Raw genomic sequence first — 18650 nt, forward strand, 5'->3', positions numbered from 1 at the left:
TGTCATTTGGAATAGTGGAAGGTACCACAGCCACTGAATTGCCCTTCTCTTGCCATAAATAGGAATTACTAGCAGAAGTGCAAAGCCTTTTTGTTACACAAGTGATAGAGGCATCAAGTGAGAGATGCCATTAACAAATGTCGGGTATTTTAGTGAAGTGTGGCGTGATGGACCCTGTGACAAAAGAAACACAATGATGAGAAAAGGCTTCTAAAATATGATGCAGGGACATATTAGTCACGTGGAGGCAATGAAAACCCAAGAACAGACTGTCGAGAAAACTTGCCTGATTTCCTTCTGAATATTGTGAATTTGGAGGTCATCAATTCTGGCTAGCTGTGAATCTGGCATCCTGGTACTCTCCCTCAAAAAAGGAATTGCTCAGATAATTATCTACCAAAGAGGCCGGACCCAGAGCTGCTGAGGCTGCACTTCATGCACAGTTAGAATTGGCTCAATTTTAAAGTTACAATAAAGCAACTGCCTTCTATTATTCTAAAAAAGTGTTGCTGCTGAGGGGTTTTTTTGCAAGACAGGAGTAAGACAGCAGTATCAGGTCACTGCTTTGGAAAGGAAGGGATCTGAGGAATTACACAGAAGAATTGGAAGAGAGGGCATTTGAAGTGAACACAAAGAGAGAAAACCAAAATGATTAAAATTGGAGTGATCTTCAAACACGAACAAATGTCTGAGGTAAAGGAAAATAAAAGAAAGTAAACTTGGTTTGTTTAGCCACCAAGACTAATTCCCCTTCCTGTTAGAAAAGACCTTCATAGATCAAAGTATTAGAGTGCTCTGAATTTCACTTGGGCTATCAGTGATATCCTGATTAGATTTGTATTTAAACGGAATTCCCATACATTTCAATTACCAGAATCATTGGAGCCAAGTGCTCTTTCAAGTTAGACCTAAATTATCCCTTCTCTAACAGAAAGTGAAAAAGCATACAACGTTGATACCCGACATTGCTCTGTAGAGCCATATATACTTTTAGCAATCATGAGCATAAGTGGAAGCATTCTGTATTCACACAGTTCTACTGGTAAACAGAAAACTTGCTAGAGCAAACAAAAGCAAGCATAACATTGGCTTTTAATTGCTTTAATATTCAAAGCATAGTCTTTCATACTAGTCTTCAAAGTTGCTCTTCAGAATAATTCCATGTGCCCAAAAAGAAAAAAAAAAATTAAAAGATACTGCAAAAGGTACTGATTTTCATGTGTTGGCCTAAGCACATTCTAAAAGCAATTGCCCTTGATGGCATGCTATTTGACGGTGTAAAGGCAGATGTACCAAACTAGAGGCCTCTTTAAACATTGATGCCTGATCTACTGATTTGCACATTTCAATATTCCTAGCAGTGAACAGGAATCCAAATATCTCTTGATACATCCCTGAAAGATAAACATATTCACTGTTACTGAGAAACAGCTTAATGGGTAATACCACCCAAACACAACAAAGAAAAATGAAATATAACAGGTCTGGGCATGAATGGGAATTGCAGTTGTTACTTAAATGCACAAGGACATATATAGGGTCAATACATTCATTATTCACTTAAAACTCATCAAATGATGAATTCTGTAAATATGTGCTCTCTGGTTTAACATCTACATTTGGATCTAGGATTTAAAAATTAAAATAACTCATATTTTTTGGGGTTTTTTTGCAAAGTGCTTCCATATTGCCTCAACTTTTACTTGCTACTATTAAGTAGACCCCAGGGGTCATGCTGTTACTATGCCTTATGCTGTTTGTAAAATAATGAACTGCGTGCAAGATAATGGGGAAAATTCAATAGCAATGATTTTCGCTGAATAATCTTCCAGATTTAGAGAACCACCATCCTCCTACCTTACAGAATTTTACTGCTGAAAGATAACTCTGAATCACAATGCAGCAAAACAAATTTCATCAGTGCTTGTTGCTATTGTGGACCTTTGACCCCTTTGTGACTTCTCCCCGTCCTCCCTACTCTGTGCCCTCACTATGTTTTCTCACAAATTCCTTCCACAGTATCTGCACAACATCCTACTTCTACTCCCAGACACTTTCCTTATTATTGCAATTTTCTCTAAAGGATGATGCTGTCTAGCTGATCTGCAAGAAAGGGTAGAAAGCCAAGACGTTTAAAAATGTCACGGTCATCTGGATATATCCTTCTCATATCAGTGTCATCTGTGAGTCCCAGTTTCTGTACTACATGGAGGTACCTGGACAAGAGACTGGCTATTTCCCTATCTTATAAGATATACCTTTGAAGCCTTAATAATAATAATAATAATAATAATAATAATAATAATACACTATAACAATAATTAAATACCAGAGACTACTTGTAACTTTTCCCTTACCCTAATGATATCACAAGTGAAACAAATCTACTATATATATCTCTAACACCACACCACCACCATATCTGAATTATGGTTTTCCCTTGTTTGACAGTTTAAATAATTTGAGAAAAGTGTCAGGTGGAATATTAGATGCACACCTGCTGTTTCCACTGAATATTTTCTCTAGAAGGTAGGATAACCCTACTCCTGTTTGTAGTTCTCTTGCACAGAAAAATAAACAAGAATTGTAGTGTGAATGTACCAGTCAGCTTCAGGTCTTATTTCAAGTAGGAAAAATGTTTGGGCTGGAATTTAGATGTAATTCATGTGTGTCTTTTTGGGATCTTGCAGGGTCTAATTGTCTGTTACACAGTTCCACCTCACCAGGGGAAATTCCGGACTCAGAACCTTACTTTGCTCCTCATCAATGAGAAGGAGAAACATCAAAGGACCTTCCACTGCTAGACAGAAACAAGGTCATCATCATTATCAGTGATAACAGCTCCAAACTTTTTCAGAGTAGGAAGTGTAGCACAGACAAACCCAGATGCAAACTGTTTTGGGTTATCCAAAGCCTTCGTGCATAGCACTTTTCCCTTTTAACCCTTCTGTACCAAACAATAGCTTTTTAAAAAGAGGCCAGTAGTTTTCCTGCCATCCCTTTGGCAATATTTCATATTCACAGAGCCATGTTTTGAGGTGTCAGTAGCTGCAGCTGTTCTTATTTGTGTGGTCCCAAAAATAAGACTTCTACTTCTTATATGCACTGGCAAGTCTGTCAGCCTGCAGCCCCCAAATTCAGCAGATGGCCATGTTTAGCCAGTGAGCTATGGGAATGACAAAGAGCAGGAACCCTCTCTCCTTACATCATTAAGAAAGCACTGAAGCACAATTCTGAGTAGGGGCTCCAGGGTATTAATATATATAATGGGAAAATGAAAAAAAACACAACAAACCAACCAAACATTCCTGATTCTAAACTGTTTAACCACTTCAGTTGAGATGATGGGCTAAGCTAAGCCATTCTACCTGCTCCTAATATACATGACAGCTACTGTGCCATCCTCTACAATAATCTCTGTAGGACAGGAAGAAAATCAAACACCCACATTCCATTTGAAATTATTTTTAGTAAGATGTATGAATCATCTTTGTCAATATAACCCAGAGGATAATGAAAGCCTTTAGAGAAGCTAACCCAGGTTACTCTTTCCATCACACCATTAAGCATGTCTAGAATTCTTTAAATCATGCTCTGTCAATTATTTTTTTAAATGTTGTTAAACTTTGTAACCATATTGCTCAAATCAGAAGAGATCTGATTTTTCTTACATATGTTACTTGCAGACAAGAAAAGAAAAATATGCAAAAGCAATCTTTAGGCTCCCTGTTTGGTATCTTCATTTGATTCAGTTTTAAGAGATGTTTTAAAACATTTGTTTAAAAATAGCTTTAGTGTTACCAAATAATTATTTTGTATTATTTATGTATTACTTTATGCTTGCTCTTTCCCAGCTATGCTAAAAAAACCCCAGCAGTGGATGGTAGCAGGCAGTGTTATAAACATTTTATACTGTATGTATAAATTAATATGTATTAATATTTACTTCCACTCTTCTCTTAAATCTTCTTTAGTACTAAAAGAGGTAATATCCTAGCTGGACATCAAGTAACTCCTCAGTGCAGTGAAGGCAATCTGCTTCTGTCTTGTCTTAGACCATTTTCTGACTCAGACATTCCCATCTTGTTGCCTTACACTTAATTTGCCTCCTCATTATCTTCTCAACCGTAAAAAGATGATAACTTCTTTACTACTTAAATAGAAACTCTGGACATAGCCAAGCACTCCCTGCAGACAAAAAAAATCTACAGTTTAATAGGTTTTTAGTCTGTCTTTGCCTGTGAAAACCACAAAAAAAATCCAGGCCACCCCATAAGGATACGTCTCATTTCTCCTTTGCCTTAGGCCAAAGGCACCTGTGCTACTGAACAAGTAAATTTTCCCTTACAGATGACCAACTCTAGAGTTGTACTCTGTTCCTGTTTGCTACTCGAGCCAGTTTAACTGCTTTTTAGCTCTTGCCTGAGGATATGCCCGTTCCTGCCTCAAGTCCTCTTCCAAGTATCCTCAGCTCAGCATAAAGAGACCAAGGGAGTGTGACATGATGATAGGCAAAAAATCCAAAACAGTTGTCTGGGAAGCCAGAAAGACGGGGAGAGGGAAAACAAGCTTGTGTTCCTTGAAGTTTACCAGCAGAGCACATGCTGACACAGGGTGTAATGGGAACACCTTCCCCTCAGAAAAAGGACAGTATGAAAATAATAATAAAACACTTTTCCAAGATTGAGCCTCAGCAGTACATTCTCACAAAAGAAAGCATGTAAAATATCCAGAGAACTGAAGAAAGATGAAAAATTGTCTTTTTACTAATGTGTCCCCATTTAGCCCAAAGCTGCAAGATGGTATTTCCCTAACATACACTTCTAGTTTCTGTCAATTGAAGACTTTGTGTTTTCCTGAACTGGAAGTTGTACCCAGTCTTCTGCATTTAACAAACTTGGATGCATCTTTCTGTCTTGAATTTGTCTAATCCTTTCTTAAACCTCTTTAAACATATGGTGGTATACAAACCATCTTGTATCAATGAAAATCTCAATTTATTTTACATTATGAAAAAAAGTATTTTCCTGCTGCCTAGCAATTTCACAGTGCCTCTGCTTCTTATTCTGTGGTAGCAGGGGATGATCAACTCTTTTCTTCACCCTCTGGGTCATTAATAGCTTTGTACATCCCTTTACATCTTTGCTGCTCACACTATTGTGCGCACTGTGAGACTCCTTTTTCCCTGGGGTGAAGAGATTTGGTGCATTCAGTCTCTGCCTGTACAGAAACTTCTCGATTCCTCTGCTCAGGCTGCCACCATCTCTTCAGCTCTCCCAGTTCCACCACATCCAGCTGGAAACAGGGTAACAAAAGCTGCACATAGCTTACGAAGCATAGGAACATCAGAAGTTAGAGCTGGAAGGTATTTTCTGTTCTATTCCTTTTCTGGTAACTCCTTTTTGTTTGATGAAGTTGCATTTTTACAAGCTCCTGGGCTGTGTGCCAGCATGATGTGAGATGACTTGATGTTTTCAGTGTTATTCTTCTAAACTCTGACTTCTCAGCAGTCGTCTGTCCTGTGGGATAGCTTCCCAGGAAAGAAGTGAATTGGTCAAGACTGAAGTGTCACTGCTACCTATGTACAAGCCACCTCTGCTATAGATTTCATCTCAAAGTGAGTGTTGCTGTTCTGGAAAGGTCCCTCTGGGAGAAGGCAGGTCCACACTATGGCTGAGCAGCTGCATTAGACACCACAGTATTCTAATGTAATTAGAAAACAGCTGTGAAGGAACAGTCAATTGTTTTTTGGCAGTCACGGCCAATTTTGCACCAGTGCAAATGATGAATCAAATCCTGCAAGTTTACAATATCTGCTGAGAGCATAATGGCAGAAGCCATGCTAATGATTTTAAATCTTGTTTATGCCATTTTTGGCTGATGGAGTAGTCCCCTGTCCCCTAGAAGCCTCCAGAGTGAAGGAATTCCCATAACACCTACTGAGCAGAAGAGAGGAGAGCCAATGGGTTGGGTGTGGAAATCAGGCAGCAACCTTTCAGCCACAGACTAAACATAGTACATTCTTCCTTTCTAGAGCAGAAACCATGCCTTTGAGCCATGCATTACTCACAGCCTCAGCAAATAAATATAAAATTGGCAAGAGAGAATAACACAAAGTACCCAGCTATTACCAGGCTTCTCCTCCCAGATTATCAAGCCCAGTCCACCAACCACGTAGTAATGAATCAGAAATATTTATCCAGGAGAACAGTGTTATTCCTTTAAACACGTTCCTCATCCCAGTTCTCTTAACAATACCTAGCTCTTTCAGGGCTATCAAATACAGCCTGTTAACTATCATCTGCTCCTAAAATGTGCGTAACTTTACTGTCTGAATGATGATGATAATCTCCAGGGCCACATTCTCTTGCTGAGGTCCCCCGCATGATCTTTCAAAATTATTGCATGTGTCAGCTGGGACTGGAAAAGCTTCATAGGAAGATAACTGCTAAAAACATATTTTTGCATTTTCATGTTAACATGAACAAATGGAATCCACTTGGCAATATGTTTGCATAAGTGCAAACTTTGAGATAAAGAAACAACATCTAAAAATGGCCCTTTGCCTTTCTTGTTCTGGCCTGAAAATAGCTGCATGTAAGTCTTTAGAAGGCAGTTCTTTCGGCCAGATAGTCAATAATTTTAATAGAATTAGCATGGGACAGAAATACCATCCAAAAATGGATTCATGTTTAATCTGGTAATCTGATCCCATATGGCACTTTAAAGAGTAGGAGGAATTAGTGTTTGCTGCTTAAAGAAATTACCCAGAAAATGACTGCTGAAGACAGACCAAATAGTCCCTCATCAGCATTCAGTGTGAAAAAGACAGGAGCAGAGGAACAAGAGAAGTTAAAAGGTGAGCCAGCAAAGAAAGCCAAAATTTGTTCCTGCATGGCTGGGAAAGGGATAGCAATCAGATGATAAAGGCAATCTCAAAAAGTACTGGATATAAATAAAGAGGAATTAGAATATATTGCGCAGGAGGGCAGAAGATAGTTTAAAAGCCAAACGTAACAATAAACCAAGCTCCATCCTTAAATGCCCATTCACCTTCCCTGCAGTTCTGAGAAGGTGTTAAGGATGCACAGTTTTGTCCCATATTTATCTCTAATCATCCTGACAAGGGAAGTGAAAGTCTCAGGCACAAGGACTTTAATGACTGTCTTGGTCCTGACACTTCACTGTGCTCCAGGTCACTGTTTCAGGACACATTTCTGGGAGGCAAAGCAGGTGACTCTTTGTGCCTTTGTCCCTCAGTCCTGCAGATCTGTTTGTCTGTGTGACCTTGTGGTGAACTAGACTGAGAAACTCAACTTACAACTAATCCTGTTAAAGAATTATAAAAAGGACTAAGCATAGTTTTAATTCAGCTGAGGTCAACCAGTTCATCTGTAGCCCTGCAAAAAGTGGCAATGGCACAACTGAGGAGCCACCCCTGGAGTGAACAGTTGGAGCTAAATGGAATAAACAGATGGAGCTGAAGAGGAGAAGAGCGGGAACAGCTCACGCTGCCTTTGGTGCCAAGAGCAATGTCCACAGAAATGCAGCCTTAGAGCTCCCAGTTTGTGCTGTCTCTGAAAGTGTCTTAATATCTGCATAAATACAGTAAATATGGCCTTTGTGCTAAAAACAAATTATAATGGCCACAGAGAATAAATATAGCTGAGGGGTGCAATGTGACAAACATCCGAAGCACTTCAGATTTGAGCAGGCAGCACAATAATTAAATGATGCCTCTTCTGTACTTTGTCCATCAGGAGGTTCAGCTACCCTGACTTGCCCCACATTGGCAAACCTCCTTTCAAGACACCGACCTTTCACTTGGCCCATCTCAAAACCCTACAGGGTATGAGGAGCTCTTCTCTCTTACTGGAATTATGGAAATTGAAGGGCATCATAAGAATGGCTAGTGAAGCTGCAGTTAAACCAAAGCAGGGTTTGTTGGGTTGCAAATGTATTTAGTGTTTCTATAACTTGACACAGACATGTAGCACAGGCTAAAAACCAAAGAAAAGCTATTTTCAACCTTCACACCTCTCTGGAAAGGAAAGCATTTAGCAGAACAAAACTGCTGTTGTAAAATGAAATAAGATGTGACTGTTCCCATATGGGGATTACACAAAATACACCCTAAAGAATTATTCTGTTGCTTACTTCCGGGGTAAGAATACAGGATTTATCTGTAAAAGCAGCTCAGACCAGGGCAGAGCAGTAACTAATGAAACCCGCGCCAATATATGTCCAAATCCTTTCCTTTGTGTCACCAGTTCAAGCACACCAATTTGTGACACAGCTACGAAATGAAAAATCACAGCCCAGTGCACAGAGATAATATAGACAATAACTAAGCTTTTGCTCTGTGCTTATGCACACATGCAACACCCAGCATTCAGCTCAGGCAGAGCTTGGCTGGCTCACCAAAGCCAATAGCCTCGAGATAAAGAGTCCAAACTGGGGAGAGGAAAAAAAAAATCTCTTAGGTGCAGTCTATAAACATAAACCACACAATACTTCTTTGACTCTTACCCTGTGGTTCTGAACAGGCATGGGGTCTGGGTTCTGCACCCATAGCCAATGGCAGGATTGGCATTATGGCATTACCTCCTTAATGTATATACACTTTTCTCTTATTCTCCCTTTATTGCCACCCATCTCCTTTTCTTCCTATTGAATTACCTGAAGTTGTTAAAAACACCTAGAAAATGTACCTCAAGAAATAAAACTAATTGCATTTATAAAGTCACTTACTTGCAGAGTAAAACATTTTTTGTTTTGTTTAGATGGCAATGGAGGCAAAGGGAAAACAACATCCATTTTCTCTAAAAAAATTTAAAAATTATTGTGAGATTTCCCAAAATTAAATATAGCTTAAATGTCCATCTTAACTTACATGTCCTCACTTAACCAGTTGGGTTTCCACAGCCAGTGGCGTGGTGTCAGAGTGGTGTGTCTGGGTGTCAGAGCAGGAGCTGTCAGCTCTCTACATTGTCTCAGTGGACTACCACTCTAGCTAGCATTTTAAAAAACTTCTTTTACGAATGAAAAAAACAGCACCCCCCTTTTGAGAGCAGAGCAGTAGTTACTCATCAAGGGGGCAAATACAATACAGGTGTCTATGCGTGTTTCTCCTTGCCTGACCCTCCGTACAATTTTCTGTCTGCAGGATTCAAAGCTGCAACACACTCTCAGGGTCCATTTCACTAAGGACTGTACTTGATTTCCCTTCTTCCATTTCCTCTTTCCCTCCTCTAAAGGTTTTGTTTAACTCTTTGCAGAAAAATAACAAACAGGTGAACTGAGGTGACATAAAAGCAATTTCCCTATCCTCACCTTCCTTGTGCTCAGGTCAGCCAAGACTTCCTTATTTCACCCAAGAGAAAGGTTCCTAAAATCAGTATTTTACTTGCCCAGCAGTCTAGCAGGTTGTGCCACTATTAGAATGTCCAGCTCACTAATAGTGCAGTGGTCATTTCCCATCAGGTTTTACAACAAAGTATTTATTGACAGGTCAGAAAGCAAAAATGGCAGATTGAATAAACCAGAGCAATTGTAACAGGAATCCTTTGCTAAACCTATCCTAGAAATGTCCTTCAGATTCTGCAGTGTGATTAAAGTGAAGATGCCAATAAAGTATCTTTTTTATTTCAGTATTTGCCTTTTTGACTGCTATATTATTTTCTTTATGTTTTTTGCGTTGTGTCCCTTGTTTGTGTTCCTTCCAGTTATGGAGTAAAACCAGAACCTCCTTATGGACACACACTACAGCACATCCCGCAGCAGGTACAACAAAAGAAGGACTCTAGTTTCAGTAATTATTAAGATAATTGAGCTGAGGCTTCAGGGTGGATGCCCAAGACAAGTTTAGATGAGAAATAGAAATGCTAAAGTCAATAGTATAAACCAGGTGCAAAACAGGATGGGAATCAAGTCACAAACTACTGGAGGCTTAATCTGGCAAGGCAATGAGGACTGCATGCTCAGCCCCTCAAAGGGGTCAGGCACTGCCCTAAATTTGGTTCCAATGACTTTCTGTGTGTAAAATAGAAATATCATCACTTTGCACCCCTGAAAGGAACCACATTTAAAAATCAAGAGGTTAAACTATATTATCTGGAAAAACCAAGTTTCCACTGTATCTCTACAAGTCAATTGCTTTTACACAAGTTCAGACTGTTACTTAATATGAAAAGCATAGGCTGGAGATGGGACAGGAGATGTGCAAGACATGTGTCATGAAAAAAAGTTGGAATTAATGGATGGGTCTCATCAATCTCAGCTTGTATCTGTGATGAAGACAGTGCAAAGTGAATATACACCTTAAATAAGAAAGGAAATGTCAAAAACATGACAATTATAAATCCAAGGTCAACTGTAGCCTTCAAAGAGTTTTCTTAAGCAGTTGTGATGTATTCACAGTTTGCTGAAAGTTTTACATAAGACAGCTTGACACTACATTACCACAAGTTTCACAGCATAAGAATTTCTAGGCTTTCAGCTAGCAGCACATACATCTGAAGAAGAGCACAGAACCTTGGCATCATTTTTGGTACCAATATTAATCAAGCCATGAAGGGGTTCCCAAGTCAAACAGGAGGGCTAAATTTTACCAAGCAATGGCAATCATTTCCTTCTTTTGACTACTTATAAACAACAGCTTAGTCCAAGCCAAAGCCCTCAAAACTCTTGACAATATTATCACTGACTTTCAGATAAAACCCATAACGTCCTTTTCATTTGGAGGCTATGCAAGGATTCCACACCTTCATACACTGGTGAAGTTCAGCAGCTTTCAGACTGATAGAGAGCAACTATTTAACAGTTTAGTGCACACGCACACAATTCTTTGGAAGAAAATTTAAAACAGCATTTCCAAGGTTATTTTAGGTACAATGGAATCACTTTCAGTTTAACAGCATATGTTTTGCCTTGAATCTCTACATAGTCCCTCTGAAAACGTAACCTTATATGAGTTTTTTTTTATTATTTTAAAACTAATCTCTGAAAAAGCTTTGCCTTGCTCTCCCACAGCACTCTCAGTGAGACCCAAAGTCCCTAAGCTCCACGTAAAATCTCCAGCCTTCAGGGACTGACACAGCAGTTCAGAATAGATTTCACAGAAAAGACAGCACCTTCAGGGTGCTGGCATGAAGCAGCTTTCTTTGCTTGAGTACCTGTAGTCTTCCCAATTTCATTTTCCTCTCCAAATCTGCCATCATTATCTCTACATTGTTAACACTGCAGCTCATTAGTTGCAGTAGTGGGCAACCTAGCTCTGTATTTTTCTCCTTCCATTGGCTTTCCATAGATACCAGATAGATATCTGTTAGATACAAGAGCAGAGACACACACAGAGGTACTTAAAGCTGAGATTCCTCCCAATCTCCTTTATGTCTTCATCAAAATGAGAAATTTTTATTTTTTTTTCAGCATGTATTGGGAATTGAACCAGGAAAGCAAAAATACCAACAAACAGTAATTCTGCAGAATTACCAAAACAGAGCATTTACGCTCATACTGTGGCTCATCTGGCACCAGTTACGAAACAGCACATTCAAGAACTGCAACGTCTGTCATGGTCTCGTTCCTAGCCATGGATGCTAAATTTTAAATGCAGTCTGAAAGACAATTTTCATGAGCAACCCCACCTCCTACTTGAAGGACCACAACTTTTGGTGCAGTCTGTTTGCTTGGATAACTCCCAGGGGACTGAATCCTTCACTGCCTTGCCTAGATATTGATACTTTTGCACAAGAGGTATAATGTGCTACAGTTCCTGCTGTAGCACTCACTCCACTCGCCTCTCCTGCTGAGCAGGTGAAAATGAACAAAGAAGCTGCAAGGCTGCAGAGTATAAATCCTTACACTTGAGTTTCCAAATCTTTTTTATCAGAAACACAGCATTTAAAAGTTTTAGCAGAGAAGAGGTTATTTTTCATAAAACAACAGTGAAATTGAAATCTTCTGTCAAGGTTGAAAAAATACAAAGGGCCACATTTATTTTTTTAATATTTTTTTTAATTTTATGAAATTCTGAAAATAATAGTGACACCTTTGAAAGAGAACAATATTATTAGCTTTTATAAAGTCTGTCAAACGTTTTGGTTTTTAGGAATAAAGATATTAGAGTTATGGTTGGAGAAAAAAACTTATCCCTTCTCAGTTTGATCTCTATCTCGAATGAATTTGATCCGTACCCCAGCTGCTGTGTCCCCTTTGCTTCTCCTTGAAGCTCCTAAGCAAGCTCTGGAGGGATCTTGGGAAGAGGTTTGCCGGGTAATGGCAGCCAGAGGCAGCAGGGGGGGCTCACACATAGGGTTACTTGGCTGGCCTTGCATATTTTCAAATTCATTTTCACTCTTTGCTGATGGTAATGGCAGAAGAGAATCTCAACAGCAGTATTAAACTTTGGAACCTAAATTTTCTGATAATTTCCTTTGGAATTTCTGTACATGAATGCTTTTGATGGTAATTTATATCTATTTCTTGCATCGAGACATTCATCAGTAAATCTCGAAGCACTTTAGAAAGGAGATCAATGTCATTATCATCATTTTGAAATTAGCTTACCAAGACATTATTATTTCTGGTACAACGTGATTGCTATGTAAAAGCAGTATGAGTGCAACGGCATTTGCCTTTGTGCCATAATCTTAACACCACTATCTAAAGATTTCTTCAGCCAAAGCAGAATAAGACAGCCTTAATCTTTTCTGCTATCTTGGAAAAAAAAAAAAAAACAGACACAAAAGCAATGAAGGAAGTATTGAAAGAAATATGAGTCTTTTTGATTAAATTAAGAAATCCAAGTTAACATCACTATATATTTTACTGAAATCCAGACATATAATTCCAGAAAGACACATAGGAAAAAAAGAACCATGTGCACTAGTGAAAAGCTTTGCTGTCCTTCACAGAAAGGATTCACTGATATTTTGTGGAAACACTGGGCCAATCTTGAATAATACCATGTTTTTTTCTCTCTTAACAGAGAAAAAAATGAGGACTTCAGAGAATTTCATGCTAAAGTGCCATAGTGAAAATTGTTCACTGTCAGCCATTCTGCTGCAATTCATACATGACAGGCCTTAAATGTTACCTTCACAATGCCATGCAAAACTTAGGCAAGTTCTGAGAACTCCTTGCAAGAGAGGGTAGATGGAGGGAAAACAGTATAAATAAGTAACAGCAGGCCAAATATTTCTAAGTAGTATGTTCTTCCATGAACACCTTTAGTACAGCACAGGTTTACTTTGAATTTTCGCATACTTTTTTGCAGTAAGCGCATGAGAAAAAACATAAGTTATTTTGAGAAACAGAAACCTATAACGGTTACTCAGAAACAATAATTTCTGCACTGCCAATAGAAACACATGAAAAAATGTGTGTTTTGAAATAAAGATATATGTGTCATAAATAGAACCGAAAGATGTGGGGTTTAATAACTTGACTTTTCTACCATTCAATCATCAGACTCAAAACAAAAAGCACACAAAGCAAGAGAAAGTTCTGTAACCTTTTCAATATTCTTCATTAGACTCCACCATTCCCAGCCCCCAGAGTGAACTGCATCATCAAATCAATTGCACCAAAGCCTCCTCTGATTTATGAAAGGCCTCACCATGGAGTTTTCATATACCAGTTATTTAAGTACTGAAAAGTCTTACCTATAGATCCTCAAGTAATTACACACTGAGAAAGCTCACGCAGAGCAGATTTTCAGCAAAGGGAGGCCACTGTAGGAACAAAAGCCTTTTTACCGCTGAAATCAAGCATGTATTACAGGTTTGTGTTTTTATAGGGCTGCATTAAGAGCTGAGCCCCAAGACTAGCACAAAATGAGAGCAAGAGGACTTTTCCAGTGACAAATCTGAAGAGTTATGAAGGCATTCCCAGGACTGTTACTGTGATAAACGCTAGTTAAAGGTTTTCCCTTTTCATCTCTCTGTTTAAATACTTATTTGGTGACCTGTGGTAGCACACATGCATATGAATATGGTAGGTGCTACAAATATCATCTTTCTACAGTTCAGTTTGGATTTTGATTTTTACTGTTCTCATCACCTTTATCTTCCCATCTCCCACCAGCACAGTGAAAAAGAACAGCCAAGTTTCTGCTTACAGGAGTAGCATCTGTTGCACTCCTGCTTCTGGGGTTTGGGCAGTGGATTTTCATGTGAGGTTCCCATCCTCCCCAGTCATGGACCACTGTGTCATTACGGTCTGGATAAAAAGAATGCTCATCCATTTTCTCTGAAACCTGTCCTTCAAACACAGCAGAAATGGAGCTTTTTCCCACTCTTCAATACAGTAAACACTGCAAAAGCAGCATCAACATCCTCCTCCTCACGAGCAGAGACTATTTTCCCCCTTTCTTCCTCCCTGTCCAAAGTGTCTTCAAAAAATGAAACAGGCAAGTGAATCATCCCTTGCCCCTTCACAAAATGAAAAAAGACCACATTTGTATGTTTCATCCCCTTTTAAAAGATTTATACAAATTTTATAAGTATTTGTACGTGTTAATGCTCTTTTAGGAGGGTGGGCAAACAGACATTTGCAGAATCTTTGCCCCAAACTCAAACAATCTTAACCCCTCTGCTGAGCTTCAATCAGTTAGTTGGTAGCTGCACATTCACTGATATTTTGGGAAAACTGTGGCTCCCAAAGAAATCTAGATCTCCTAAATGGCAACAGCTAAACTGATCTACTCTGCTTCAGAGTTAGCTGCTTATTATTGACAAATAGTTCCCCATCATCAAGTTATATATAAACACATTTATACACGTTAAATCCTTACCAAAATACAAATGCAATTTTAATACAGAAGACTGAGCTATGCACCTCTGTGATGCACTTCATGGCAGCAATTAACATGAGCACAGTCACAAGACCTTATGAAGGCATTGGTTTAGTTCTTATCTGTGATGCTTATATTCAGCAATATATTAATTAAGTTACCACTTCACCAATATCAAAGGAGCTACAGCTACTTTTGCTACATTTTCTGTAGTATTCAATTTTTTCAAATAATTATATATCACATATTGTGTTTTGGTGGATTTTAAAATACCTCTTTGACAAAGTCCCTCAGCTGCTGCATCCTAACCATTATCAAATAAAATCCTAACCTGGGTCCTGTTAGTTTAGAAAGCACCCAGTAGTGCATAATGGGGGGATTAGGAGGAAGATGAGTTGCTTAACAGAAAAAAAGCGCTAAAATAGCTAAAACTATCTGCCAGTGGACTTAATAACACATCCTTGAGTTATGGCCTGCCTCAAGGACAAGAATTAGCATGCAGCCAACTTGAGTGTAGGTAGCAGAACACTTTTATTTTAAATTACTCTTTGAACCTAATAAAGCAATTTCAATTAGATTGTTTAGTCAAAAGTTAGAGAAAGCCAGAATGAATATTGCTATCCTGAACATGATCCTTCCTACAAACTGAAAAGGACAGGTTTTTTTTTAAATGCTAAAACACATTAATTTGTACTGTACTTGTGCTTATACAGACCACTGTCTTCTCCTGGGTCACCTAGCAGATGCTCTGAATGCTTATGGTCATATTTGGAAGCCGAAACCTCATGTAGTCTTAGGGTCGTATTTTCAAAGAATTGAATCCATAACTCCATTTAGGATCTTTCCCATAAACCCTAATCCTAATTGCTTGATGGGACTTTTCACTGGGTACTATATCTTTACTATTTTTAAAATAGAAAGGCAGCAGGGCTGAGGTTTGGGCTCATCTAAGAGAACTCAGAATAAATGTATGGCATCTGGTCACAAAGATTTTCATTTCAAAAGTGACTGATGTTACTGATTTGTCATTGATCGAAGTGCAATCTATCTTCCTCGGGGAAATAAGAATGACACAGTACTTTCCAACAGGTGTGACTCACCAGCTGCTTTCTGCCAATGAACTTTCAGAAGCAAAATCATCATCAGGTTTGGCACTGGGTGTACTGGCTTTCCTACAACTGCTATTCTAACGGTGTGAATGACTTGCACTTGTATTGGATCACACTAAATGACTGTGCCATGAGGCTCCCTGTATCCCAAGGGATGCTGTAGCTCTTTGGCAGCACATATATTACCTGATGTCAGACAGCACTGTCTCCAACAGCAGCAGCATCCATCAGCTGCCACAAGCTAGGAAAAAAAGCAGCTGTTTCCAAACCCATATCAAATTTTTGATACGATGTGCAATACACTCAAGTGAACCTCCCTTTCTCTCCCCTGGGATGTATTATAAATATTATGAATTTGTATTATTAATACTGTATGAGTGCTGGAATATTTATTGTAAGTGTAGGGCCTTAACATCTGTAGGACTCAAGTGTGTCTAGGGAGTCTCTCACTAAGTGCTGATATGCAACTGCTTCTAGATAAGTGTAAATATCACAGGATAAGACTGCACAACAGTTTAAGAGAGAAAGTAAAAAAAAGTCATCCTACAGGGCTGATGCTGGAAAGTATGCAGCTGTATGACAGGCATTCAAGTGTGAATTTTGACAGGGTATTAGGCAGCCAGTCTAGCAAAAGTGTAATAAGATCGTTAACGAACAAGAGATCAATAGCCTTTTAATTTCTCCACCTGAAATACTGTAAAATGCTCCCTCTAACACGAGGTTTTTCAGGGAAGAATGTCAACTACTCACTAATCAAAGCTACTTTCTGCAGCAGTGCTGTGCCTCACAAACTGCCCTTTAAGAAACTGTTCTGATTTACTTGCGAATCAAATTGCTCTTGCAGTCCAATGTGGAATTGCTGTAACAGGAGAGAGCAACAAGGGAGGACACCTACTGATACATTACTCTTCTATTTTATTAGCAGGAACCGTGTTAAAGCCAATTAAATTTCATAGAACTGAGATCAGTTGTGCTCTTCTGGAGATTCCTGTGAAGGTTTAAAGCTAAAATGGAGAGTCTCCCACAGAAACTGTTAATTATAATTGTTCTTAATAAAGAGGGAGCACAAATGCAACCAGAATTTGAAACTACTGATGCTGATTTAGGAGGTCTTCTAATAAAGTTTTGTTTATAAAAACTGCTCTCAAAATTCACTCCAATATTCCAATGACACCTAAGCTGCTCACTGCAAGCAAGGTTATTTTTTGATTTTCAGTGCACAAAAATGCTCAATTTTTTAATTTAATTATAATTTTTCTGTCAAAACTTGGTTTCATATTTCCAGCTATCAGGGTCAGGAAATGGCTAGTGAAACGCATTTTTCTCTTTCTGATGCAAATCACAGACCGTTCTGTTGAACCTTCCATAATTATTTCTGAAATGGGTACACTTTCAATTGTTCATAGTTTTAAGGGTTCAAGAAACTGATCTCAGAGAGAAAGTTTAATCTAAACTGCTAAATATATAGCTCACTCTTTCAGAAACAAAACCCTTTTTGGTTTTAATTTAAAAAGCCCCCTTATTCTAAATTCTCCCTGCCCTCCCCCACCCCCTCCCCAATAAATAATAAAAAATTGCATTTTCAGTTTTTTGAATGGCATTATCAAGAAAATGTGATCAGGTGTTGCTCCAGGAAAGAACAGTCACCCTGGCCAAGCTGCAAGTGTTTCATGGCTGACTCAAAAAAATGCACAGAGGAAGGAAAAGCCAGACCACCCCAATATACAATCACCAAGTTGGTTGCAGTCTCAACAGCTGCAAAATTCTTTCTGACCTCAGTGAACTTCAGCTTTTCAGCTTTTGGGAGCTGCCACCCACCTTCTGACACATGTTGTGCCATCACTTCAAACAAACTTTTGTATAGTTTCAAGAGTCAGTCAAAAAAAACCTCTCATTCTAAAAATTCTGCAGGAATTTGCATCTAGCACGCTCACAGTCTTCCTCTCTCCCTGTGTTTATTTCCCAGTTTGTTCTAATAATTTTTGATCACCAGGCATCCTTCTGCTCTGTGACACAAGTTCTGTAGCCTTACACTGGAGCCTTTCAACCCAAACCTAACAGCCACATCAGCATCCTCTTTGGATTTTGGCCACCTAGACCTACCCTGCTCTACTTTGTTTTGGCTTCCCATCTCTTCCCTCTACAGAGGCATTTTGCTTTCTTCATTTTTTTTTATATATATGTGAATATATATAATAAACACAAACAGATATTTTTAAAATTCTCTTGGCTTTTTTTCTTTCAGAAAAAGACATTCTTACCATTCAGTGTTCAGAACAACATTCTGATGCAACTCCAAGTTCAAACCTAATGATATGAATAGTGCTGTGTAGAGGTGTAGTTTCCCCTTTCTGCTCTGTCATAATCTTATTTTCCCTACACAAAGGGTTCACACTGTTGTATTCTGAATCTACTACGAAACAGTGTGAGCTCCCTAGCTGCCACCTTCTGGAAGAACACGTGTAACAAACTGCTTTAAAATTGGTTTCTATTTATTCATGCATTTGGCACTTTAAAGCCGTGATATATAATTTAATACAAAAAATATAAAATCAATACTGATTTAGTTCCAACTATAAAGCAAGTTGAGCACAGATCAATTTTCATAACATGCTTATAATCATTTAAACACCAACTGGTGCCTGATAAAAAAAAAAAAATCAGAGAAACATTTTGCTGGTCTCTGACTTAGAGAAATAGATGAATTCTGTGAGATAAGGATTCTGCATTCAGTAAAACAGAGC

General features: G+C 38.7%; 1 protein-coding gene and 1 long non-coding RNA gene across 2 annotated transcripts in view; both read right to left on the reverse strand.

Annotated features, from left to right (window-relative positions):
* Window positions 1-18650, reverse strand: part of LOC114055541 (receptor-type tyrosine-protein phosphatase N2-like) — a 240855-nt gene that overhangs the window by 159948 nt on the left and 62257 nt on the right. The window lies entirely within an intron of this gene.
* On the reverse strand, window positions 287-14147 carry LOC114055542. Its single transcript, XR_003570758.1, has 3 exons — window positions 14065-14147; window positions 1858-2103; window positions 287-364 (listed from the first exon to the last, which is right to left on the reverse strand). It is a non-coding gene; the product is annotated as an uncharacterized LOC114055542 (long non-coding RNA).

Source organism: Empidonax traillii, unplaced genomic scaffold, assembly GCF_003031625.1.
Source record: "Empidonax traillii isolate 1590-97213 ecotype Southwest subspecies unplaced genomic scaffold, ASM303162v1 scaffold58:size1836614, whole genome shotgun sequence".
NCBI classification, from domain to species: domain Eukaryota; kingdom Metazoa; phylum Chordata; class Aves; order Passeriformes; family Tyrannidae; genus Empidonax; species Empidonax traillii.